Here is a 26,211-nt window from a genome sequence, read left to right as displayed (position 1 = left end):
AAAATAAAACGTGGCAGCTGTGTGAATTGCCTAAAGGGCACCGACCCATCGGATTGAAATGGGTGTACAAGGTGAAGAAAAATCCGAGTGGAGAAGTAGTCAAACACAAGGCCAGGCTTGTAGCAAAGGGGTATGTGCAACGACATGGCATAGACTTCTAGGAAGTATTTGCTCCTGTGGCAAGACTGGAATCGGTGAGGTTGCTCATTGCAATGGCAGCCAGTTTGATTGGAAGATCCACCAGATGGATGTAAAGTCAGCTTTTCTGAATGGTGATCTAGTTGAGGAGGTTTATGTCAGTCAACTTCCTGGCTTTGAGAAAGAAGAGCATAGCAGCAAGGTGTATAGGCTAAGGAAAGTTCTGTATGGCCTTCGTCAAGCACCTAGAGCCTGGAACTCCAAGCTTGATGCAACTCTGAGTGAATTTGGCTTCGAAAGGTGTCCATCTGAGTCAAGGTTGTACAAGAAAAATGTGAAAAGCTCTGTATTAATTGTAGGTGTCTATGTGGATGACCTTATAATCACAGGTGGAGACAATCAAGCAATCAGTGATTTCAAGAGACAAATGAAATCAAAATTTAGCATGACTGATCTAGGATTACTTAGCCACTATCTGGGAATCGCGTAAGATAACATACCAGGAGCAACCCAGCGCTCTCATAGATCAGTGCTTCCTGGCCGTTGGATCGATTCCTTGATGCGTTTTGGGCCGTCCGATCTAGAGATGGAGAGACGTCGGCCATTGGATCAAAAATGGGCACTGTAGATCGAAACAATGTCGAAATGGACATGCCACCGCCTGTAAATTTGGTGCCCCACCTAGGGCATTTTCGTCATTTCAGCCAGAAGCATATAAAAATAGCAGCCCCCGTTGTAGAACCCTAGCCGCCCCATCCGCAGCCTCCTCCCGCGAGGAGGCCACCGCCAGCCTCCTCTCGCGCTGCTCCTCCCGCGACGAGGCCGCCGCCAGCCTCCTCCCGCGCTGCTCCTCCCGCGACGAGGACGCCGCCAGCCTCCTTCCCCACCATCGGCCACCCCTCCCATTCACGCCCCCCATCAGAATCCTCCCCTGGAACCCTAGCCAGCCGCATGGAACCCATGGCGCCGCCCAGCTCGCCGCCCTCGGCCGTCGGACCGTCGCGAGGCAAGCGCACGTCCTCCGCCTAGGACGCGCCGAGGCCAACCTGGAGGCCACGGTCACCACGTGCCCGCGCAAGGGCACCACATCCAGGAAGAAGAAGCTTGTGCTCAAGGCGTCGGCGGGCAAGAAGCAGGCACCACATCCGGGAAGAAGAAGCTTGTGCTCAAGGCGGCGGCGGGCAAGAAGCAGCAGAATTGGTGAGACTTGAGAGGCTAGGGTTTGTCTTCGTCCAGTGACCTGCAGGTCGACCCCTTCTCTTTCTCCTTTCTCTGTTCTTGTTTTTTTTTGTAGTGCTCATCTTGCTTGCCAAGTTTCCTAATACGAACTCATTCAACCACGTATATGTTTAGTTCTTTGGTTTTTTGCATATGCAAACGGAAACATCTCTATCTCTAATGCTGTCAATTTTGAGGTACCAAAAGCTTGAGACATTTGATTTTGGGTTAATCCTGGTTATGATGGTGCAGGCTTGATGTGCATATATGTGACTATTTTCTTATGATGAACTTGAAGATGGTGGTTAAGGTATTCATGGTGGAGGGAAAGGTTGATGTTGGTCTTGGTCCTATTTGTAAGTTTTCTACACTACTCTTTTTCCTTACGAAGTGGTAACACTATCTCTATTATCATTTAGCTGCTGCTCTTTTCATTATTTGATAAATGAAATAGTTGTTCTCAGCGCTAATAAACAATTACCAGATTAAATTACCGTTGGAGATATTTGCCTTCAAAAATTAGTTTCACAAAAATTCTTTATAGTGTTGCAGGATGTACTATAATAAGTCTATAAAAGTAAACTGGTTTTGGTTATACTTCCCATCTACAGCTTCTTATATCATAAGTATGTGCATTAAGTCTGTTTATATATTCCAGAGGCGCATGGGAGTAAGCTTGAGCTGCAGACGAGCTCAGACTCCATAGGAGGAGCATGTTCCGCTGCGCCTTTCCCACCTCCTCGGCGCACAGGGGGATGGCTAGCTCCGCGCAGCAGCGGGGTGTTGATCACAAGATACTAAAGGGTTTCTCTATTAGTAGAGGTATGAAGGTAAGGAAGCAAAGGAGTTATTAATATGTCTCCCTGGTTTTGATTTCATAATGTAATATATGGTTTATCGTACACCATGTTTGCAGGTTCGAGAAGGGACGAAAGATGAAGAATTTGCCTGCAGAAAATATTGAACAAAAAGTACCTCTCTCTCTCTCTCTCTCTCTCTCTCTCTCGTGTACACAGTGAAATTTGTTACTGCATTTTGATGTGATTGTGTTGTCACAGGCTCCAGATGGCTTCCTAGGGGTGATGCGCTTCAGTTTGAGATTGGGATGTTGGCTTTCTCTAACCTGCCTTCCTTGAGTCTGAAGTTGGGGTATATATTTCAATGTTTTCATGGCTAAGCGATTCTAGCACCATTCAGCCAATAGGTTATGTTTTTGTATGAGTTTTTAGAGAAAGTGCAAAAACATTTGTGCTTGTTTCCATCAAGAAAGGACTTTGGAGCCATCACGTTTGACACGCCCTAGGCACTCATCAGACTGACTCACCGACCATGCTTTTGGTTTCCAATTGCCCCTGCAGTTCACAAGCAAGCAGGCCGCAGAGGACATGGCACTGGCCGTGTTCAACCGTGCCCTGAAGCTTTCTGGAGCAGGTATGTGCCTCTGTGTGTGTCTTCTCTAACTTCATATCGCTGGATCTATGGATCATTCTGCACGTTGGGCTTGTTGCTGGCTGCTAGCCTGGCTTGTAAGAGGATGCTCCCCTGCTTTGAGTCCAAGGTACACAAATGATCAAAAGAACACCTGAATGAAAAAAGCTCTTCCATTTGTAGTGAAGTTTCTGTAGATGTAATCTCTATTTCTTTTACATGTGGATACTGTTGTTTTGAAGCAAATTTCACCATTAATTTTTCTCAGGTTTTGGAACCTATAATCAGTTTTTTTATCAGGTTTTGTTTGGTCTATTATCAGTTTTTCTCGCTTATTCTCTCTAATCATAAAAGGAGCCTGAAAATCTGCATTTACATTTGCAGATACTGAGGAAAAGTCTAACATATCCAGAGGCACCAATTGGGAGAGGTACAACATATGCATTTCAAAGAGAACTGGACTCCGCTACTTCTGACTTCACCAAGGTTGAAATTTTAAATTCAGAATTCAGAACATTCCCTTTACCTTTGTGTAAAATGACCTTATGATCTTACTCTAAAGGGATGATCAATTCATGTTGTCTTGCATTTCAGTAGTAAAGCGTTATAGGTAGGTTGTTAGAGCACACTCTAAATTCCACCAATTTCTTTCCATGGCTTATATGTGACCAAATGCTCCAGATTGTATATGACATCCTTTTGTTTACACAAGCTTAACTGTTTCCTATGAGGCAGCTACTGAGAGTGATGAATATAGCATTGCTTGGCAGTTGTGCTTTAGTCATTGGTATGATAGAAGCATTACATAGTGCATTGGTGATAAAACTATTGTTCTCTCAAACTGGTAATATTGATCTGTTCTCTTGAATGATGTAAAGTTAATGGATCTTATGTGTTTCATGATAGTTCACAATATTCTCTTAATTAACATTCTGAGTATAATATCTTAAACAATTTGGTTAGAAGTAAACTGGGATGAAAACATGTGTAGTTAAATATGAATGCATATGTTATTTCGAGTTAAATTTCAATCCACATACCGGTTGTTAAGAAGTATTACATGATTTTTATTTTCTCAATTGTATGGAAGTGTTAGTTCTTTCCAGGTCTTTGGAATAACAATTGTACATTTTCTTATTCATGCTATTTGGACCGAATTTGCAGAATCGTTAAAGTCTCAGCTAGGATTTTGACCTGGTTACCTGGTTCTGCCTAATCTTCTCTTTATTTTGGCTATGGTTGTCGGTGTAAACTAGGAACTGGTTATATGCACATGTTTTTAATGTTTCAGACGTAGTATATAGCAGAGAGTTTGCTCTGTGCCACTTCCCTTTTCCATCTCTTCTTACAGCCAATATATATGTTTCTTGTGCCTATGGTTGGTGAGCTCAGAAAGACAGCAAACCAAAGGTATGTTACATAATTGTGTACTGTTTTGGTAAAGTCTGCGTGTGTGAATTTGATTATGATAGGCAAGAGTGCCTTGTTGCATGGGCCAAATATTTTCCCACGCGTGGTAGTTTGTCAACATTTTTCCGAAATCACGAATGAATTTTAAAAACCGGAATTTAAGATAAATAAGTAAACCTATACAAACACAAAGAAAGTAAATGAGAAACAGGAAAAAGATGGAAGAGAACTTCATGGGCCAGCCCAAAAGTCACAGCGGCGCTCCACCATTGAGCCTACCTTTGAGAAGGCCATTGGGCAAGGCTATTTCGGTCATCTTCCTGTCTGATACATAGGTCAAACCTAGAAGGATTTACACGTTCTCTCTCCGACATTTTCCTTTGCTCCTGCGAATACATCGTCTTCTCGGCGCGGCGGCGCCGCCTTGGATCAGACCTCTGTTGCGCCTCTTCGATTATCCCTTTGGAACTCAGCTCCAGCGACCAGTTCAGTCTGTGCTTATGTTCAATTACATCCATGGTTCCTTTTTCTTCTAAGCTCTAAAGGTGCCCACATCTGGGGATTTCTTGGATCCATATATTCTGTTCAGGTCACTATGGCGGAAGAAGAGCTCCAGGTTCATGGCTTGCCGGGTTCCGCTTCCCCCACTAACAGCTGTCTGCGAGCAATTGCCCAGGTCAGCTGAACTCCATCGTGTCCCATCTCTGATTTTACTGAACGACTGAAAAATATGATCAGTATGTGCCTCGGCTAATGTTAGAATCAAAGAAAATGCTCACTGATGTAAATGTATCTAATCTAGAGATTGTTTAGGTGCTCACGGATAGTAGTAGAGAAATAGTGATGTTTAGATCTAGGCGGTGTGATAATTTAAACTCTATTTCTTTGACATGTTCTTCGTGCAGTGAATAGCTTTATAGGTGTTTCCTCAATTGACTAGATGTTGTATAGGCCTTATATGTAATTACATTTTCTTTAGAAAGACCAAGCATCATGACGATTAGCTTTCTATCTTTGAACAAGAGGTGATCATATAGATAATAGATCTTATCTTATCGACCGCTCTTGCTAAAACAAATTGTATTTTCAACTGATAATTAACTAGATTGTTCTTTCAAAAACGCCGCACTTCCTTTTGTTCGACTGTTGAACTGGTTTCAGCTTCTTGTGCATATGCTGCACTTCCTTCTGTACGTGTCGTGTCATTGTTCCTATTAGACTACATTATGCCTAAGACTTTAGTTATCTATGAAAGTTGCGGATTGTTTGTAAGCTACCATGTGTTGTCGTATGCTCTATGTCAGGGATGTTTGCCACTAAACCTATCATGGAATGTGCCTTTTATGCTCATATCTTGCTTGGTGGTTTTCCATTGTGTTTCATTATTTTTTTATCTCTATCGTGCATTGATAGAATAACGAGTGCAAAATTAAGTTTGCTTGGAACTGGTTGCTCGGCCGACAAAGATATGCATTTCTCTGTGCAGGTCAATTCAACTTTATCACCTTACCTCTCCTGGAAGGAAGTTGATCGACAAGGCAGCTGAATGGAGCCACTTATTAGTATGTTTAGTAGTTATGGCCCCGTAGTTGGCTCTCCTTTATTATGTTCTTGGTCTTATTACTTCCTCTCCTGTATTCTCGCTTTTGGTATCGAATTTCATGTCGAGTGGCTATCTTTGTGCTCTTATGAATGTTCTGAACTTCATGCTGGCTTATACTTGATGTTGGCTTATAATCTGATGACGATATTAAGCTCCACTATGTCTTGCTTCTATCATGATTGAATGTTTCTTCTTCACTTTATTGTTTTTTTGTATGAGTGCATATGCTAAACCTGAATTCCTACTAAGTTGGTATTACCTACTTGACCAAAATGTTTGGACCGTCACCCTCGCGCCAAGGCGCGGTCCCGATCTAGTAGAGGTGAAACAAGGAGAGGAAGGCATCACCCTCTGTCAGTCAGGTTATGCAGCTTGTATCCTAGAGAAGATGGGCCTGTCAAATTGCAATCCTACACATACACCTATGGAGCTGAGACTGAAACTGAGTAAACACAGTCAGGCAGAGCAGGTTGATCCAACAGAGTATAGAAGTGTAGTCGGTAGCCTCAGGTATCTGTTGCACACTCGACCAGAATTCAGCTATTTTGTTGGATATGTTAGTAGGTTTATGGAGAAACCTACAAAGGAACACATGGCGGCTGTCAAAAACATATTGAGATATGTAAAAGGTACAGTAAATCTTGGATGCAGTTTCAGGAAATCTGATAAACCTCCATCATTACTGGGGTATTGTGACAGTGACCATGCCGGAGATATTGATGATCGCAAGAGTACTACAGGTGTTCTGTTTTATTTTGGACAGTGCCCTGTATCTTGGATATATCACAAAAACAAAGGATTGTTGCACAATCGTCGTGTGAGCCAGAGTATGTAGCTGCTGCTTCTGCGGCTTGTCACGGGGTGTGGCTGGCCAGGCTTGTCGAGGAATTGTTGGGCTGTGATGAAGTCAAGTTCAAGGTAAAGATTGATAATCAGTCAGCAATCCAGTTATGCAAAAATCCAGTGTTTCATGATCGAAGCAAACACATCTATGTGCGTTACCGCTATGTCAGAAGCTGTGTGGAAACAGGCAAGACAAAAGTGGAGCACGTCAGAACAGAGGATCAGTATGCAGACATTCTCATCAAGTCACTTGCCAGGATTCGGTTCCAGGAGCTGAAGAAGAAGATTGGCATGCAGATGGTAGGTTCAGGACTCCAAGATTAGAGGGGTGAATGTTAGAATTAATTCTAGGAGACCTGAACTGTCATGTTGTTTTCTTTTCTGAAGAATAAGGCCAGAAGCACGCTGTGTTCGTGCTGCGGCTGAATAGGTCTAGCTTTTACCTTTTCATGTAATCGTGTAATCGTTGGCCACGATCTCGTCCGTGGGATGGCGCAGAGAAAACGGATCGAGGCCGGCTCGATAGGATCAGGGTGAATAAAAGGAAAGCAAAAACAGAAAAGGCGCAAGTTGAACGCGTCGCAAAACCTCTGTCTCCCTTTGTATCAAGAGTGGAGTGTTTGATCGATTTGGTTTTTTCCACTGTGATCGCGTTGATATCTAGGCCTGAGATCTGTCACTGTGCAGTTACAAGACATACAAATCATACTGCAAGTGGGACTGTCCGCGGGAAGCCCGCATCCGCCCAACATCCGCCGCATAGTATAAGTGGAAGACCCGCATCTGCCCACATATTTTTACACGGGATAACTGGGTTTAGCAGGCAACCCACATCCAACCTGACTGAAAATAATGTTCATGCACTCAAATAACAGCAGAGTACATGCATGCCAGGCAGCATAGTACAAATACTCAACTGTTCATGTTCATGCATACTGAATAGTGATGTATGAGCATAGTACAAATACTCAATTGTTCATGTTCATGCACCGACGTACAACAAGTACATATCATTACAACATGTTGTTGAGCAGTATATGAATTACAGTAAAACTGGAGCCTACAACCTGCCATCCTTTATTTTCAGTATAAGACTAAAGACAGGATCAATTGCAATAGACTAGAGGCTACAACAAGATGAATTTTTTTCCAGCTCTTCAAGATCTTCCATCACCATCGACCCGCCATCCTTTCTTCGAGTAGCAAACTCGCAACCCATATTTACTGTCAAAAAATATGTCCATCAGTCCATCTGCATCATAAGAATCCATTTTACAGGATAACAAAGGGCAACAAAATCAAATAATAAAACATGAAGTCATCAAGTGTTGACATCTGGACATACATGCAAGAAATAGTGATAAAACTCAGAAAACAAAGGGCAACAAAATCCATTTCATGGCTTCTTGCCATACAAGCTACGCCGCTACGGCATGCATGGTCTTGCTTTCCTACTAAAAGCAACATAATCCCCCAAAAGAAAAGCAAGTCAAATAATAAAACATGAACTCATCAAGTGTTGACATCTGGACATACATGCAAGATACAATGATAAAACAAGTGTTGCTGCCTAACAGTCAAAGGATGAAAGTAGGTACAAATTAAGATTGTAGGTCAGCAAATACAGCCAACAACTAGTTGATAAAAAACAGTGATTATCACAGGGGCATCACATATACCTTGATCTTCTTCCTCTGACTCTAATGATACACTGCTACGTCTTGATCTTGCGTTGGTTTTCCTTGAAGAGGAAAGGGTGATGCAGCAATAGTAGCGTAAGTATTTCCCTCAGTTTTTGAGAACCAAGGTATCAATCCAGTAGGAGGCTCCTCAAAAGTCCCATGCACCTACACAAACAAACAAAGAACTCGCAACCAACGCAATAAAGGGGTTATCAATCCCTTCACGGCCACTTGCAAAAGTGAGATCGGATAGAGATAGTATAATAAGATAAATATATTATTGGTATTTTATAATATAGATGCAAAAAGTAAAGATGCAAATAAAAGTAGATTGAAAGCTTATATGATAAAAGATAGACCCGGGGGCCATAGGTTTAACTAGTATCTTCTCTCAAGATAGCATAAGTATTATGGTGGGTGAACAAATTACTGTCGAGCAATTGATAGAAAAGCAAATAATTATGAGATTATCTAGGCATGATCATGTATATAGGCATCACGTCCGGGACAAGTAGACCAACTCCTTCCTGCATCTACTACTATTACTCCACACATCGACCGCTATCCAGCATGCATCTAGAGTATTAAGTTCATAAGAACAGAGTAACGCATTAAGAAATATGACCTGATGTAGAGGGATAAACTCAAGCAATATGATATAAACCCCACCTTTTTATCCTCGATGGCAACAATACAATACGTGCCTTGCAACCCCTGCTGTCACTGGGTAAGGACACCGCAAGATTGAACCCAAAGCTAAGCACTTCTCCCATGGCAAGAAAGATCAATCTAGTAGGCCAAACCAAACTGATAATTCGAAGAGACTTGCAAAGATAACTCAATCATACATAAAAGAATTCAGAGAAGATTCAAATATTTCTCATAGACAAACTTGATCATAAACCCACAATTCATCGGATGTCGACAAACACACCGCAAAAAGAGTTTACATGAATAGATCTCCACAAGAGAGGGGGAGAACATTGTATTGCGGTCCAAAAAGGGAGAAGAAGCCATCTAGCTAATAACTATGGACCCGAAGGTCTGTGATAAACTACTCACAACTCATCAGAGGGGCTATGGTGTTGATGTAGAAGCCCTTCGTGGCCGATTCCCCCTCCGGCGGAGCGCCAGCGAAGGCTCCAAGATGGGATCTCACGGATAGAGAAGGTTACAGCGGTGGAAATTGTTTTTCATTGGCTCCCTGGATGTTTTCGGGGTACGTAGGTATATATAGGAGGAAGAAGTACGTCGGTGGCCGCTCGAGGGGCCCAGGAGACAGGGGCGTGCCCAGGAGGGGTGGGCGCACCCTCCTATCTCCTGTCCGCCTCGATGCTTCTTGATTTGCACTCCAAGTCCTCTGGATCACGTTCGTTCTAAAAATCACGCTCCCGAAGGTTTCATTCTGTTTGGACTCCGTTTGATATTCCTTTTCTTTCAAATACTGAAATAGGCAAAAAAAAATAGCAATACGGGCTGGGCCTCCGGTTAGTAGGTTAGTCCCAAAAATGATATAAATGTGTAAAATAAAGCCCATAAACATCCAAAAGGGGTAATATAATAGCATGGAACAATAAAAAATTATAGATACGTTGGAGACATATCAAGCATCCCCAAGCTTAATTCCTGCTTGTCCTCGAGTAGGTAAATGATAAAAACAAAATTTTTGATGTGGAATGCTACCTAGCATAATTCTCAATGTAATTTTCTTTATTGTGGAATGAATGTTCAGATCCAAATGATTCAAAATAAAAGTTCATATTGACATAAGAAATAGTAATACTTTAAGCATACTAATCAAAGCAATCATGTCTTCTCAAAATAACATGGCTAAAGAAAGTTATCCCTACAAAATCATATAGTCTGGCTGTTGCTCTATCTTCATCACACAATGTATTTAATCATGCACAACCCCGATGACAAATAAAGCAATTGTTTCATACTTTAGTAATCTCAAACTTTTTCAACTTTCACGCAATACATGAGCGGGAGCCATGGACATAGCACTATATGTGGAATAGAATGGTGGTTGTGGAGAAGACAAAAAGGAGAAGATAGTCTCACATCAACTAGGCGTATCAACGGGCTATGGAGATGCCCATTAATAGATATCAATGTGAGTGAGTAGGGATTGCCATGCAACGGATGCACTAGAGCTATAAATGTATGAAAGCTCAACAAGAGAAACTAATTGGGTGTACATCCAACTCGCTTGCTCACGAAGACCTAGGGCATTTTGAGGAAGCCCATCATTGGAATATACAAGCCAAGTTCTATAATGAAAAATTCCCACTAGTATATGAAAGTGACAACATAGGAGACTCTCTATCATGAAGATCATGGTGCTACTTTGAAGCACAAGTGTGGAAAAAAGATAGTAGCATTGTCCCTTCTCTCTTTTTCTCTCATTTCTTTTTTTCTCTTTTTTCTTTCTTTTCTTTTTTTCTTTTTTTCTTTGGCCTTTCTTTTTTTTTTCTTTTTGGCCTTTCTCCTTTTTTTTTCTTTTTTTCTTTTTTTTGTAAAGTCCGAAGTCTCATTCGACTTGTGGGGGAATCATAGTCTCCATCATCCTTTCCTCACTAGGACAATGCTCTAATAATGAAGACCATCACACTTTTATTTACTTACAACTCAAGAATTACAACTCAAAACTTAGAACAAGATATGACTCTATATGAATGCCTCCGACGGTATACCGGGATATGCAATGAATCAAGAGCGACATGTATGAAAATTATGAAGGTGGCCTTGCCACAAATACGATGTCAACTACATGATCATACAAAGAGCAATATGACAATGATGATGCGTGTCATATAAACGGAACGATGGAAAGTTGCATGACAATATATCTCGGAATGGCTATGGAAATGCCATAATAGGTAGGTATGGTGGCTGTTTTGAGGAAGGTATATGGTGGGTGTATGGTACCGGCAAAAGTTGCGCGATACAAGAGAGGCTAGCAATGGTGGAAGGGTGAGAGTGCGTATAATCCATGGACTCAACATTAGTCGAAAGAACTCATATACTTATTGGAAAAATCTACAAGTCATCAAAAAACAAAGAATTACACGCATGCTCCTAGGGGTATAGATTGGTAGGAAAAGACCATTGCTTGTCCCCGGCCGCCACTCATAAGGAAGACAATCAATAAATAAAATTGTGCTCCAACTTCATCACAAAGCGGTTCACCATATGTGCATGCTACGGGAATCACAAACTTCAACACAAGCATTCTTTAAATTCATAATCACCCAACTAGCATAACTTTAATATCACTATCTCCATATCTAAAAACAATTATCAAGTATCAAATTGATCATAGCATCCAATTCACTTGATAATTAAGTTTTTATTATACCCAACTTGGTGCCTACCATTCTAGGACCAATTTTATAACCATAGCAAATACCATGCTGTTCTAAGAGACTCTCAAAATAATATAAGTGAAGCATGAGAGACTAGCAATTTCTACAAAATTAAGCCACCGCTGTGCTCTAAAAGATATAAGTGAAGCACTAGAGCAAAAACTATCTAGCTCAAAAGATATGAGTGAAGTACATAGAGTATTCTAATAAATTCTAATCAAGTAGGATTCTCCCAAAAGGTGTGTACAGCAAGGATGATTGTGGTAAACTAAAAAGCAAATACTAATATTATACACGACGCTCCAAGCAAAACACATATCATGTGGCGAATAAAAATATAGCTCCAAGTAAAGTTACCAATGAACAAAGACGAAAGAGGGGATGCCTTCCCGGGGCATACCCAAGCTTAGGCTTTTGGATATTCTTTAATATCTTGGGGTGCCTTGGGCATCCCCAAACTTAGGCTTTTGCCACTCCTTATACCATAGTCCATCAAATCTTTACCCAAAACTTGAAAACTTCACAACACAAAACTCAACAGGAAATCTTATAAGCTCCGTTAGTGAAAGAAAACAAAACCAACACATAAGGTAATGTAATGAACTCATTCTTTATATATTTTGGTGTTAAACCTACTGTATTCCAACTTCTCTATGGTTTATAAACTATTTTACTAGCCATAGATGCATCAAAATAAGCAAACAACATACGAAAAACAGAATCTGTCAAAAACAGAACAGTCTGTAGCAATCTGTTACTAACGCAAACTTATGGAACTCTAAAAATCCTACAAAAATAGAAAGTCCTGACAATTTGTCTATTGATCAGAAGCAAAACGAATCAATGCAAAAGCACGTTTCTGTGATTTAACAAAACTAATTTTGTGCGTGCAAAGTTTCTGTTTTTCAGTAGAATCAAATTAACTATCACCGTAGGTTATTCTATAGGTTCTACTTGGCACAAACACTAATTAAAACATAAAAACACATCTAAACAGAAGGTAGATGCAAAAGTTATTACTAAACAGAAACAAAAACAAAAAACACAAATAAAATTGGGTTGCCTCCCAACTAGCGCTATCGTTTAACGCCCCTAGCTAGGGAAGTAGTGCCATCTTTGGCACTCAATTCATAAGTAGATCGCATAATAGATTCATAAGGTAATTTAACTTTCTTTCTTGGAAAGTGCTCCATGCCTTTCCTTAATGGAAATTGGAATCTAATATTCCCTTCCTTCATATCAATAATCGCGCCAATCGTTCTAAGGAAAGGTCTACCAAGAATAATAGGGCAAGAAAGATTGCAATCTATATCAAGAACGATAAAATCTACGGGCACCAAATTTCTATTTGCAATAATGAGAACATCATTGATTCTTCCAATTGACTTTTTAATGGTGGAATCCGCAAGGTGCAAATTTAAAGAGCAATCATCAAGATCATGGAAACCTAGAATGTCACATAAAGTTCTCGGAATCATGGAAACACTAGCACCCAAATCACACAAAGCAAAACACTCATGATCTTTAATTTTAATCTTTATAGTAGGTTCCCACTCATCATTAAGTTTTCTAGGTATAGAAACTTCCAAATTAAGTTTTTTATCATGAGACTGCATCAAGGCATCAACAATATGTTTGGTAAAAGCTTTATTTTGACTATAAGCATGAGGAGAATAAACAACGGATTACAACAAGGAAATACAACCTTCTAAAGAACAATTATCATAATCAAATTCCTTGAAATCCGAGATAGTGGGTTCAATGCTATTTAAAGTCATGACCTCTCCAATCCCACTTTTACCAAATTTAGCATCAAGATCTAAAAACTTCGAATTATTGGGATGCCTTCTAACTAAAGTTGACTCATCTCCAATCCCATTATTATCAATATTCATATTGCAAAACAAAGATCTCATAGGAGACACATCAATAACTTTAAGATCTTCATCATTATTTTCATGGAAACTAAAAGAACACGCCTTTACAAAGCAATCTTTTTTAGCACGCAATCTAGCGGTTATTTCCTTGCACTCATCAATGGAAATTCTCATTTATTTAAGAGACTTATTGATATCATGCTTAGGAGGAGTAGATCTAAGTTTAAGAGAATCAGCATCAAGCGAAAGTCTATCAACGTTCCTAGCCAAATCATCAACTTTGAGCAATTTTTCTTCAAGCAAAGCATTAAAATTCTTTTGAGAAATCATAAATTATTTTAAACTATTCTCAAAATCAGAGGGCATCTTATTAAAATTACCATAAGAATTACTGTAGGAATTTCCATAATTATTAGAGGAATTACTAGGGAACGGTCTAGAATTAAAGTTTCCTCTATAAGCATTGTTTCCAAAACTATTCCTACCAACAAAATTCACATCCATAGATTCATTATTATTCTCAATCAAAGTATACAAAGGCATATCATTGGGATCAAGAGGAGTATTTTTAGTAGCAAATAATTTCATAAGTTCATCCATCTTTCCGCTCAAAACATTGATTTCTTCTATAGCATGCACTTTTTTACTAGAAGATCTTTCGGTGTGCCATTGAGAATAATTAGCCATAATATTATCAAGAAGTTTTGTAGCATCTCCTAACGTGATTTCCATAAACGTGCCTCCTACGGCTGAATCTAAAAGATTTCTAGAAGTAAAGTTCAACCCGGCATAAAATTTTTGTATGATCATCCATAAATTCAAACCATGAGTAGGGCAATTGCGAATCATCAATTTCATTCTTTCCCAAGATTGGGAAACATGCTCATGATCAAGTTGTTTAAAATTCATAATATTGTTCCTAAGAGTGATGATCTTAGTGGGAGGAAAATACTTAGAGATAAAAGCATCTTGCACTTGTTCCAAGAATCAATACTATTTTTAGGCAAAGACGAAAACCAAACTTTAGCACGATCTCTAAGTGAAAACGGAAATAACTTCAATTTAACTATATCATTATCCGTATCTTTCTTCTTTTGCATATCACACCAATCAACAAAGTTGTTTAGATGGGTAGCAGCATCTTCACTAGGAAGGCCGGCGAATTGATCTTTCATAACAAGATTCAGCAAAGCAGTATTGATTTCACAAGACTCAACATCATTAAGAGGAGCATTCGGAGTACTAAGGAAATCATTATTATTGGTATTGGGGAAATCACACAATTTGGTATTATCTTGCGCCATGGCAACAAGTAATCCAACACATAAGCAAACAGAAAAAGGCAAGCGAAAGAGAGAGAATAAGATTGGGAAAGAGAGGGCAAATAAAACGGCAAGGATGAAGTGGGGGACAGGAAAACGAGAGGAAAATGGCAAATAATGTAAATGCGAGGGAGATGAGTTTGTGATGGGTACTTAGTATGTCTTGACTTGAGCGAAGACCTCCCCGGCAACGGCGCCAGAAATCCTTCTTGCTATGTCTTGAGCTTGTGTTGGTTTTCCTTGAAGAGGAAAGGGTGATGCTGCAATAGTAGCGTAAGTATTTCCCTCAGTTTTTGAGAACCAAGGTATCAATCCAGTAGGAGGCTCCTCAAAAGTCCCACACACCTACACAAATAAACAAAGAACTCGCAACCAACACAATAAAGGGGTTGTCAATCCCTTCACGGTCACTTGCGAAAGTGAGATCTGATAGAGATAGTATGATAAGATAAATATATTTTTGGTATTTTATAATATAGATGCAAAAAGTAAAGATGCAAATAAAAGTAGATTAAAAGCTTATATGATAAAAGATAGACCCGGGGGCGATAGGTTTCACTAGTGGCTTCTCTCAAGATAGCATAAGTATTACGGTGGGTGAACAAATTACTGTCGAGCAATTGATAGGAAAGCGAATAATTATGAGATTATCTAGGCATGATCATGTATATAGGCATCACGTCTACGACAAGTAGACCGACTCCTGCCTGCATCTACTACTATTACTCCACACATCGACCGCTATCCAGCATGCACCTAGAGTATTAAATTCATAAGAACAGAGTAACACATTAAGAAAGATGACATGATGTAGAGGGATAAAGTCAAGCAATATGATATAAACCCCATATTTTTACCCTTGATGGCAACAATACAATACGTGCCTTGCAACCCCTGCTGTCACTGGGTAAGGACACCGCAAGATTGAACCCAAAGCTAAGCACTTCTCGCATGGCAAGAAAGATCAATCTAGTAGGCCAAACCAAATTGATAATTCGAAGAGACTTGCAAAGATAACTCAATCATACATAAAGAATTCAGAGAAGATTCAAATATTTCTCATAGATAAACTTGATCATAAACCCACAATTCATCGAATCTCGACAAACACACCGCAAAAAGAGTTTACATCGAATAGATCTCCACAAGAGAGGGGGAGAAAGTTGTATTGAGATCCAAAAAGAGAGAAGAAGCCATCTACCTAATAACTATGGACCCGAAGGTCTGTGGTAAACTACTCACAACTCATCGGAGGGGCTATGGTGTTGATGTAGAAGCCCTCAGTGATCGATTCCCCCTCCGGCGGAGCACCGACGAAGGCTCCAAGATGGGATCTCGCGGATACATAAGGTTATGGCGGTGGAAATTGTTTTTCGTTGGCTCCCTGGATGTTTTCGGGGTACGTAGGTATATATAGGAGGAAGAAGTACGTCAGTGGCCGCTCAAGGGGCCCAGGAGACACGGGGCGCGCCTAGGAGGGGTGGGCGCGCCATCCTATCTCCTGGCCGCCTTGTTTGCTTTTTGACATGCACTCCAAGTCCTCTGGATCACGTTCGTTCAAAAAATCACGCTCCTGAAGGTTTCATTCCATTTGGACTCCGTTTGATATTCCTTTTCTTCGAAATACTGAAATAGGCAAAAAAACAGCAATACGGGCTGGGCCTCCGGCTAGTAGGTTAGTCCCAAAAACGATATAAATGTGTAAAATAAAGCCCATAAACATTCAAAAGGGGTAATATAATAGCATGGAACAATCAAAAATTATAGATACGTTGGAGACGTATCATACGCCTTTGTATTTTTCTGGATCTGCAAAACACAAAACACATAAATCATTAGATTAACTATGGTTATCATATTTTGTGAACAATAAAAGAAAACCTTACTAACCAGCAGTTCTCAGCCAGTCTTGTAGGCAAATCAAAGCTTCGACGGTGGAGCAAGAAACACTGCTCCTATAGTCACTGACAATGCATCCTGCAGAACTAAAAGCAGACTCGAAAGGCACTGTGGAAACCGAAATAGCCAATATGTCGCGAGCAATCGTAGAGAGTACCGGATACTTGGGAGAGTTGATTTTTCACCATTCTAATATGTCCAACTCTTTCTTCCGTGGATACAACTCCTCTTTCAAATACCGATCCAGCTCATTATCTGCTTGACCTTTTTTTGCAACTGATATAATGATCCCACTCTGCAAGTGGATCATCGTCGTCTTCATCCTCCTCGCCACGAGGACTCCCACAATCTTCTTGTTGGTGATGAATAGGAATCTCTCAACAGTACTCATCGAAAAGCTTTTGGATGGCTTTCTTTAATTTAAGCATCCATTAATTGGCTTCATTTCACTTCCAAAGTCTTCTAACATATATTCAAGGAGATCAAACTTAAACCTTGGATCAAATACGACCGGAACACAAATTGACTTAAAGGACTCATTCCAATACTTCTCTAACTTTATTTCCATTTGCTGCACCATAAGCATAATGTTGTTGTTCTTATTTCATGACTCTCTCTTCAAGATCTTCTTAATCTTACATAGTTGAGGGAAGTAGAGATGGCTAGTCGGATACTTTGACCCAAAGAGAAGATTGGTTGCTGTGTAAAATCCTTTTAGCAATTTGCATGCAGATTCAGCCATGTTCCATGCAATAGGTGTTGGACAAAACTCGTAGTCCTTGTCTTGCTGCCCTAAGGCATCAAATGCACTTCTAAATGGAATAGCTGATTCAAGCATCAAATATGTGGAATTCCAACGCATTTGTACATCTACTTAAGGCTGCCTACTAAAACAACACCCCACTTGATTGATTATCTCTTGAAATTTTTGGCCTCTTGATTGCGAACTCTTTACGAATTGGACAGATTCCCGAATGTTGTTGACCACAGATTTCATTGCGAGAAGAGCATCTTGAACCATTAAGTTGAAGACGTGAGGAGCACATCGACAATGAAGCAATTTCCCTTTCAAGAGAAGACAACCTTTTTTTGAACAAATTCTCTCTTAAGAGGTTTATCATCGCGGTATTCACCGGTGCCTTGTCTAACGTGAAACCAAATAGCTTATCCTCTAAATTCAAATCTTGAATAGTCTTTAGTATCACACCACATGTTCATAGCATTATGGGGTGTCTCCATCATGAAGAATCTTATGACAAATTTTTGAATCTTCCAATCTGAATCAATCAAGTGACAAGTGACGCAAATATAACCTAATTTTTGGTTGGACGTCCACATATCAGCGGTCAAAGATACTCTACTTGTAGACTTCTCAAAATATTGCTGCATGTTTTGTCTGTTTCTCTTAAAATTTGACACACAATCATCTTTGGCAGTTGTTCTATAGGGTACTTTGAACCACAGATTTAAGGAAGCAACAAAGTCCCAAAATGGTTTGTACTCCGCGAGAGAGAACGACAATTCATTCACAACAATCAACTTGACTAATTCAAACCGTGAGACTTTAGGATCAAATTTCCAATTAGGATCTACCACCTCAGGAGGACCCAACTTGTCAATCATTTCATTCATTGCAGTTTTCATTGGGCATACCTTCAAGTGCCCACGTAAGTGGCTGGTCCCACTGTCTCGTGTGGCCGGAAAAAAATGTTGACATACACTGGCCTTCCACAAGCATTCGACCATCATAGAATGGCTCGGCCTCCTCCCAAATGCCAGATGTTAGCTTGCGGTGTCTACGCTTTGACCCTGCATGCATGAGAAAAGAACACCTTAAAGTCTTAAACATAGAGGATGAATATTTAGAGGCATCTCGTGTTACTCTACAAAGTCGACCATAGGAATATCCGGAAGCAAATCTTACCATGTGAACTAGGTCTTCTTGCTGCAAGAGATAGATTTTGAAGTGAAGGGGTGTTCTGTAGCGGCGTCCGCTGTGAAGCAGGTGTCTCTAGTTGATCTGCTAACTTTGCTCTTTTTGCGAAAGCGTGCCTCACCGCCGATGACACCCTCTTTAATGCAGCTGATCTTGCTAACATATTGACCCCTGGGGAGCTCGCCACAATCTTTGGAGAATAAACTCGTGGACTAACTCTCTAGAACAATGTAAACAATAATAGGTCAGAATCAGAGCAGGTTAAATGACTGGATATGTCAAATAAAAATAGAACAAACACCAGATTTATATCAGAGAAAACATTAACTACTATCCATGCTTGAACACTTGAACCTGAATTTAAATGTGGCAAGACATATCCATGCTTGTTTGTGGCACCTGATTCAGTGGTCCATCATTGCAGCAAGGAGTCACGTTTATCACTCCTTAAGGTTGGACGACGGAACATGGAAGCAACTAATCCTAAAGGGTGCACATGTTGTGCGTGTAGAGGGTCTACTTAGACCCGTTGGTTCTCTCGGACTGCCAACGGGCGGCTTGTTGAGGCCATCGGAATAGATGTAGTGTGTTGATATGCGGTCAGGAACATCATCAAGATTGTAAGTGTAGCGACAGTAGTTGTCAGAAAAGTGGCTTCAGACTGATCCATATATTTCTTTTGTTGGGTTCTGTGCAATTAAGAAACAGTATAATGGGGCGAGCTACGAGGCACCATAGCGCTTTGATTCGTTGGCCATTCGATTTCATCTGTCGCACATCGTCTGGCCATCTGCATTCGTCTCTTGGGTAGCTGCTCCGCAGAGTTACCTGGGCTTCATGTCATTTATCGGGCCAAATTGGGTTGGGAAATCTCTTCTCTTTCGCAAGCCCGTGTTGAGGAACCGGGCGTCTCCTCACCTTTACCTTCCCTGTGGCGGCGGCGGCGTTCGGTTCGGCATGACTCAGTCAGCCATCCTCCTCGACATGCGCATAGGGCCTCTGTAGTCTCTCCTCCTTCGCAGGATTGTTTCCTCGCTACCCCTCAGCATTGGAGCATCGTCTCCGCTTCACAGTCCGCTAATGGGGACGATAGCTGCTCCTTGGCCCGCCTCCAGGATGCTCAACCTCCCCTTCCCGGCGACGCAGGTGCCCCACGGAAGCATGTTCTTGTTGTCGATCTCGCTGTTCCTCCAATCCTCCCTTCCCAATGACGAGGGTGTGCGGTGGACACGCTCTGGCGGTGCAGTGAAGCGCGTTTGGCAAAGGAGATGCAATGAAGCTGGTGGTTGCCGCAGTCACCATCTCCTCCGCCCACAGAAGCTTGTTCAAATTGTCATCTAATCCCTCTCAACTCACAGAGCTTCCTTTGCAATGCCCATTTTAATATACAGATCCGATCCATGCAAAATAGTAGTACTACCCAGCTATCAGACCAGTAGTTTCTTTAGTTGTAGTAATTTGATTGCTACATTTTTCAGTGTCCGACACATCTCAGAAGCAGAATTCTATGGATAGAACAAATGTCATCAACAAAAATCAAGTAGGCTTTGTTCTCATTACATTACTTAATACTGCAGGTTCCCAATTGCTAAGTCGTTTCTTCACTAGATATCTTATAGCTCGACCACTAATGCCTATACTCGAATGTCTCTTCCATGTTCTACACTATTGATGGCATGCTTTAGTATTCATACATGTTTTTCTAGAATACTTTATTCATATCTGTTACTATTAATTAGATTATAATATTTATTCATATGTTGTTAAACTCACAATTTCACCTGTGATGTATAGATTTTTAATTTTACCTTGACGCAAAAGTAGTTGATGATTTGCAGGTTGACTCTCCTCAAATGAGAACAATTCCCTCACCTCTGCTCCGCTGGGCTACATCGTATTTTGCCTTTGCAAATGCATTTCACATCATTTTGTATATCTACACATTTTTATAATATCCTCAGATGTCGTCAATGAGACTATCATAGCTGAACATGTGCCAGCCAAAAGAGTAATATTAGTTTCTTAATTAACTTCTCTTTTGCCTTGCTTATCCTCTCCCCATGGGTTATGTATGTGCTTCCTGCTGCCTCAGTTTCAAGCACCACCTCCTGTCAATGCTACAATTGCCAAAGGCGCCAAGGCAGGGAAATCTCCACATGTGATGTTTTTTCTCCTTATCATATTAAACATAACAATACCATATTTTCTAGCTATATCAGTAAGGAAATGTGTATGTGCATCCACTTTAATGTTAAACCATCCAGCTTATATGCTTTTGTTCTTGTCGGATGTACATTTTTGCTTTTTATCATGTGGATGCATGGTGTAGTGTCCGGATTGTCATATTTTCTACTCCCTCTGTCCGAAAATATTTGTCATCAAAATGGATAAAAAAAGATGTATCTAGAACTAAAATACGTCTAGATGCATCCCCTTTTATCCATTTTGGTGACAAGTATTTCCGGACGGAGGGAGTATATGCTGCATGAAAAGATAGAATCTATACAGGGTTTCAATCACAAGTTGTCTCGTGGTTTTGTGTTAAGGTGGTATAATTTGAATCTCGCCTATACCTTTATGTTCAGTTTTTTATTATTTCTATCATTTCTTATTGAAATGGACGAGCGCAGCAACGCACGCCTCTTTGTTCTAGTAATATGATAAAATGGCTATATGCATCGCTTTGATTCATAGATCAGGGGTATTCCACCTTTTCAAAAAAAAAAAAAACCAGCATGGCGATGGATTTGTGCACTGGCGCTTAATCTAATACGCTATCCGTTTATAAATATAACTCTTTTTTAGAGATTTCAATATGAGGTACATATGAAGCAAAATGAATAAATATACACTAAAATACGTGCGTAGTTCATATTGAAGATAAAGGCCTAGTGAGCCGAGTTGCAATTGCAACCCGGATCTTCAATGGAAAACCAACGAACTTGCCAAACCTGGTGGTCAGCAGCGAGCCAGGTAGACAAAATCTTGCCAAAACGAACGACCTTCATCAGGAGTTCAGGTCACGGTGTCGTGGACTTTGCGATTTCTGATCGGATCCGTGCACCAAAAATGGAAGGAAAAAGTTCAAAATAAACTTTGAACTTGTAGACGAAATCTAAATTGAACTCCGAACTTGTAATCCCGGAACTTAGCACACCAAACTCTTTGATCCCGGTCTATTTCAACTTTGAGAGCGCAAACGGGCGCACACCCCGCGCCGGCCCGTTTCGCGAGGGATCGAACACTGGATCGCTTGATTGAAAGTGGAGCTCACTTACCACCAGGATAACAACACGCCTATGCCTGAACACTTCTTTCTTTTATTTTTAATATATCTAGGTCGTTCGCTGGTCAGCTTCTGGGCGTCTTTTTTCTTGTTCCTTTTTCATGTTTCTTTTCTAATTTTTTTTTCTTTTTCTTAAATGCGCCAAATTTTTATTAAATTCGTGAACTTTATTTCAATTTCGATGAACTTTTTTCAAATTCAATGAACTTGTATCAAAATCGATGTACTTATTTTCAAATTTGATGAACTTTTTTCAAATTCAATGAACTTTTTTCAAATTTGTGAACTTTTTCAATCTTGATGAACTTTTATCAAAATTGATGAACTTATTTTCAAATTTGATGAACTTTTTTCAAATTCAATGAACTATTTTTTCAAAATCAATGAACATTTTTCAAATCCGATGATTTTTTTCCAAATTCGATGAACTTTTTCCATATTCGATGAACTTTTTCCATATTCGATGAACTTTTTTCAAATTCGATGAACATTTTTCCCAAATTCCATGAACTTTTTTTTCAAATTGATGAACATGAACTTTTTTCAAAACCAATGAACTTTTTTTCAAAATCGATGAAACTTTTTAAAATTTTGTGAACTTTAAAGAAAATGATGAACTAGTTTTCAAGATCGATGAACTTATTTTGCAGAGTCAATGAACTTTTCAACTAATTTTCAGATTTTACGTTAATGTTTTCACTGAATAATAGTTAAGTACCACTCTTTCCTAGCTATGGAACAGCAAAACGTGTTTGCTCTAGTGGTTCTCGCGTCAAACAAAAAGAAGTGTGCTCCTGAGCTCGAAACCCAGCTTTCGCAATTTTTTTCGCGTCGTGGTTTTCGGTCGAAGCTCACCTGGGCCGGTCCAGTAACACGTGCGCTTCGAGCGCCAGACCGCGAAACCGGCGAAACCCAGCTTTCGCAATTTTTTCGCGTAGTGGTTTTCGGTCGAAGCTCACCTGGGCCGGCCCAGTAACGCGTGCGCTTCGAGCGCCAGACCGCGAAACCGGCGCGCTCTCTCCCAAACATGGATTATACACGTGGCAGGTCGAATCCCAGGTTTGTTGTCAGTTGTTACGACTGGGCCGGCCCAACAAAGAGAAAATGAGTTTTTTTTCTTCGTAAAACGCGAGGCAAAAATACCATTTGTGAAGCAAGATAAAACAACGATTCGAACTTGCGACCTGCCGCTGCTGAATTAGTCCCACTAGCCAATAGAACCATTGGTTGTTGTCCGTATACTAGGAGGCCCAAACAATTAAACCAGATAGAGCAGTGTCGAGATTTGAGGCAATTTTTGAAGAGCAAACAAATATTAAGAACGTGCACCCCCGAATTTTTTTTGAACTATCCTTTTTTAAAGTGGAAACACTTTATGAAAATTCTGAATAATTTTATAAAAAACAATTTTTTTTAAAAAAACACAATCTGTTTTGAAAAACTGGACACTATTTGAAACATATTTTTTAAAATGGGAACAAATTTTAAAACCTCACCAAAACATTTAAAAAATTAAACAATGTAAAAATATTGTTTGTATAGTTTTATGAAATGTTTATCGGTATTAAGAAAAATGTAAAACATGTATTTGACAAAATGTTACCGTGTCACATGTTTTGAAAAATGTTTTTGTAATTTTTAAATTATTTGCGTTTAAAAAATATAATCGTTATTTATAAATTGTTCATATATTATTTTAAGAAATGTTTCGAAATTTTTCAGGATGTTGAATGCTACTGTCGGAAATCCACTTTGGTGTTTCTAGTTCGAGTCCTCGGGGCGATTTTTATAAAAATCACTAGTAGCCCGCAGGGCGATTTGCTAGGTGCAGCCTCTGCTAGTTCGAGTCCTCCTGGGCATTTTTTATTTGCGGCTGCTGGTACTTTTTGTTGGTCCTAATAGAAGACAAGTGGGTACAAACCGCAAAAAAAAAAAAGACAAGTGGGTACGTGCAATTTAAAAAAATGTGTATCCAGTCAACTGTGCTTGCCACCTCCGCAAATCCCAGCTAAACATCCTCAAGGTTTAAAATAAACCAGGATTAAAGAATTTGGTGTGCTGATTTCCGAGATTACAATTTTACGGTTTGATTTAGTTTTCGTCTATAAGTTCAAGGTTTGTTTTGGACTTTTTTCAAAATGGAAGGTACGAAGGATACGGTGAAGTGCGATCGGAGTCCGTCCAACCCGGCCGGCGGCCCCGTCGTCTTCCTACAAAAAGGCCCTCCACCCCTCCGGAACAAACCCAACCCCGTGAGCACGACAAGCGATCGATGGGGAGCACCACGTCGTCCACCCGCCGCGCCGGCGCCCCGAACACGGCGCAAGGTCACGCGTGGACTTGAAGACGGCGCGGGGATCCCACGAGGGCACTCACGTATTCGAGATCTCGGGCTACAGCCTGTTCCGGGAGCGGCTGGGAGAACGCGGGAGCGTGTCGTCGGCCGAGTTCGCCGTCGGAGGCCACGACTGGCAGATCCAGTTCCACCGCGAGCTTCTCAAAGACCACGCGGCGGTGCTCCTCCTACTACGGAGCAAGAACGGGGACGCCAAGGTGAGGGCATCCTTTCGGCTCAGCCTGGCGGACGTTACCGGGCGCTCGCCGGCGCACACGATGGCCAAGACACACGAGTTCGATCCCGGCGGCAAGAGTTTCTCCACCGGCTTCTACCGGTTAAGGAGAGGAGTGAGCTAGAGGCGCCCCCCCTACCTTCGCGACGACCGCCTCACCATTGAGTGCGTCATCACCATTCTCAAGGACGCGAGACAGTTCCTCGATGACGTGGCACCGTTCGCCGACGCCGAGGTGCCACCGTCCGACATGGCGGCGCATCTCCGGAGGCTGCTGCAGGGGAAAGAGGGCGCCGACGTGGTTCTCGAGGTCCAAGGGGAGGCGTTCCCCGCCCACAAGCTCGTGCATGCGATGCGGTCGCCGGTCTTCAAAGCGGAGCTGTATGGTGCCATGAGAGGAGAGAAAGACACGGGTAGTATTACCGTCACCGACATGCAGCCGGCTGTGTTCGAGACCCTGCTCCATTTTATCTACACCGATTCGCTGCCCGCCATGGTTGATCCTGGCCGCAATGACTACAGAGAGATTGTTATGCATTTGCTTGTCGCGGCGGATCGGTACGCCATGGAGAGGCTCAAGGTCATATGTGAAAGCATCCTCTGCAACAACATTGAGGCAAAGACCGTGGTGACCACGCTGGCCTTGGCTGATCAGCATCACTGCCACAGGTTGAATGACGCTTGCGTTCAGTTCATTTACTCTTTGGATGCAACGCTACTGGATGATGTGATAGCAAGTCAAGAGTATGCTGAGCTCAAAGCAACATCTCCTTTGATTTTAGTTGAACCGTTGGAGAAGACAAATAGGCTCGGCAAATCAAAGTCGTCAATTCATATTGGTAGTCTAGTGCAAACAGTAAAATATATCAGGATGTAAATTAGTTTTACTTACTAGGCTCGATCGGCAATCAAAGTCTTCATTTCATATTGGTAATTTAGTCGCATAAATAGTAACTTGATATACGAAAAGTCCATTCTGCACCCGAGCTCATATGCTCCCGCATGAACAGTAAAATCGAAAAAAAATTGAAAAAAATTCAAAAAATTCCAAATTTTTTTTGAGACAAACATTGACAAAAGTTCTAAGTGCCTGCAAAAATTCGTCATGAAATCACATTCCTAGAAGGCGTGGCAAAAAAAAAAACAAATTCAGTGCTTCAAAATGCGTTTGAAAGTAGCTTTTTCAGAGTACTTTTTTTGTTTTTTTTGCCACGCCTTCTAGGAATGTGATTTCATGACGAATTTTTGCAGACACTTAGAACTTTTGTCAATGTTTCACTCAAAATTTTTTTGGAATTTTTTGAATTTTTTTCGATTTTACTGTTCATGCGGGAGCATATGAGCTCGGGTGCAGATTAGCCGCGTCCCTTGATATACTACTTCTTTAACGAGTGTCTTGCTTGGAAAAAATATTTTTGGTGCTTCAAGAAGAGAAACTTTATTTCGTTTGTGTTGTCAATGATTTCGTTTTCTCAAATACGTTGGTTAGCATTTTGGCACGGGCATATAAATGAAACTTTATTGAACAATCAGCTTGTCTTTGCTATGAGGACGAACAACCGCAAACTCCTTTTTACCGAAGGCGGGGTGTACCGGAGCCGGATCCACCTGTTGGAAATATGCCCTAGAGG

General features: G+C 40.9%; 1 long non-coding RNA gene and 1 pseudogene across 7 annotated transcripts; both read left to right on the top strand.

The window, feature by feature from the left end:
• The first annotated feature begins 890 nt into the window (after nt 1–890).
• On the top strand, nt 891–5,970 carry LOC119365652. 7 transcript variants are annotated; one of them, XR_005175658.1, is made up of 9 exons: nt 891–1,384; nt 1,609–1,712; nt 2,015–2,186; nt 2,273–2,327; nt 2,415–2,505; nt 2,715–2,914; nt 3,053–3,084; nt 3,169–4,870; nt 5,681–5,970. It is a non-coding gene; the product is annotated as an uncharacterized LOC119365652 (long non-coding RNA). The 7 variants fall into 7 exon arrangements; XR_005175657.1 differs by lacking the exon at nt 3,053–3,084; XR_005175656.1 differs by having other exon boundaries at nt 3,053–4,870.
• A 251-nt stretch (nt 5,971–6,221) lies between these two features.
• On the top strand, nt 6,222–25,457 carry LOC119361153 (annotated as a pseudogene).
• The last annotated feature ends 754 nt before the right edge of the window (nt 25,458–26,211 follow it).

Source organism: Triticum dicoccoides, chromosome 2B (genome assembly GCF_002162155.2).
Source record: "Triticum dicoccoides isolate Atlit2015 ecotype Zavitan chromosome 2B, WEW_v2.0, whole genome shotgun sequence".
In the NCBI taxonomy this organism is placed as follows: domain Eukaryota; kingdom Viridiplantae; phylum Streptophyta; class Magnoliopsida; order Poales; family Poaceae; genus Triticum; species Triticum dicoccoides.
Note: the sequence above shows the minus strand (reverse complement) of the source record. Positions and strands in the feature narration are given on the sequence as shown.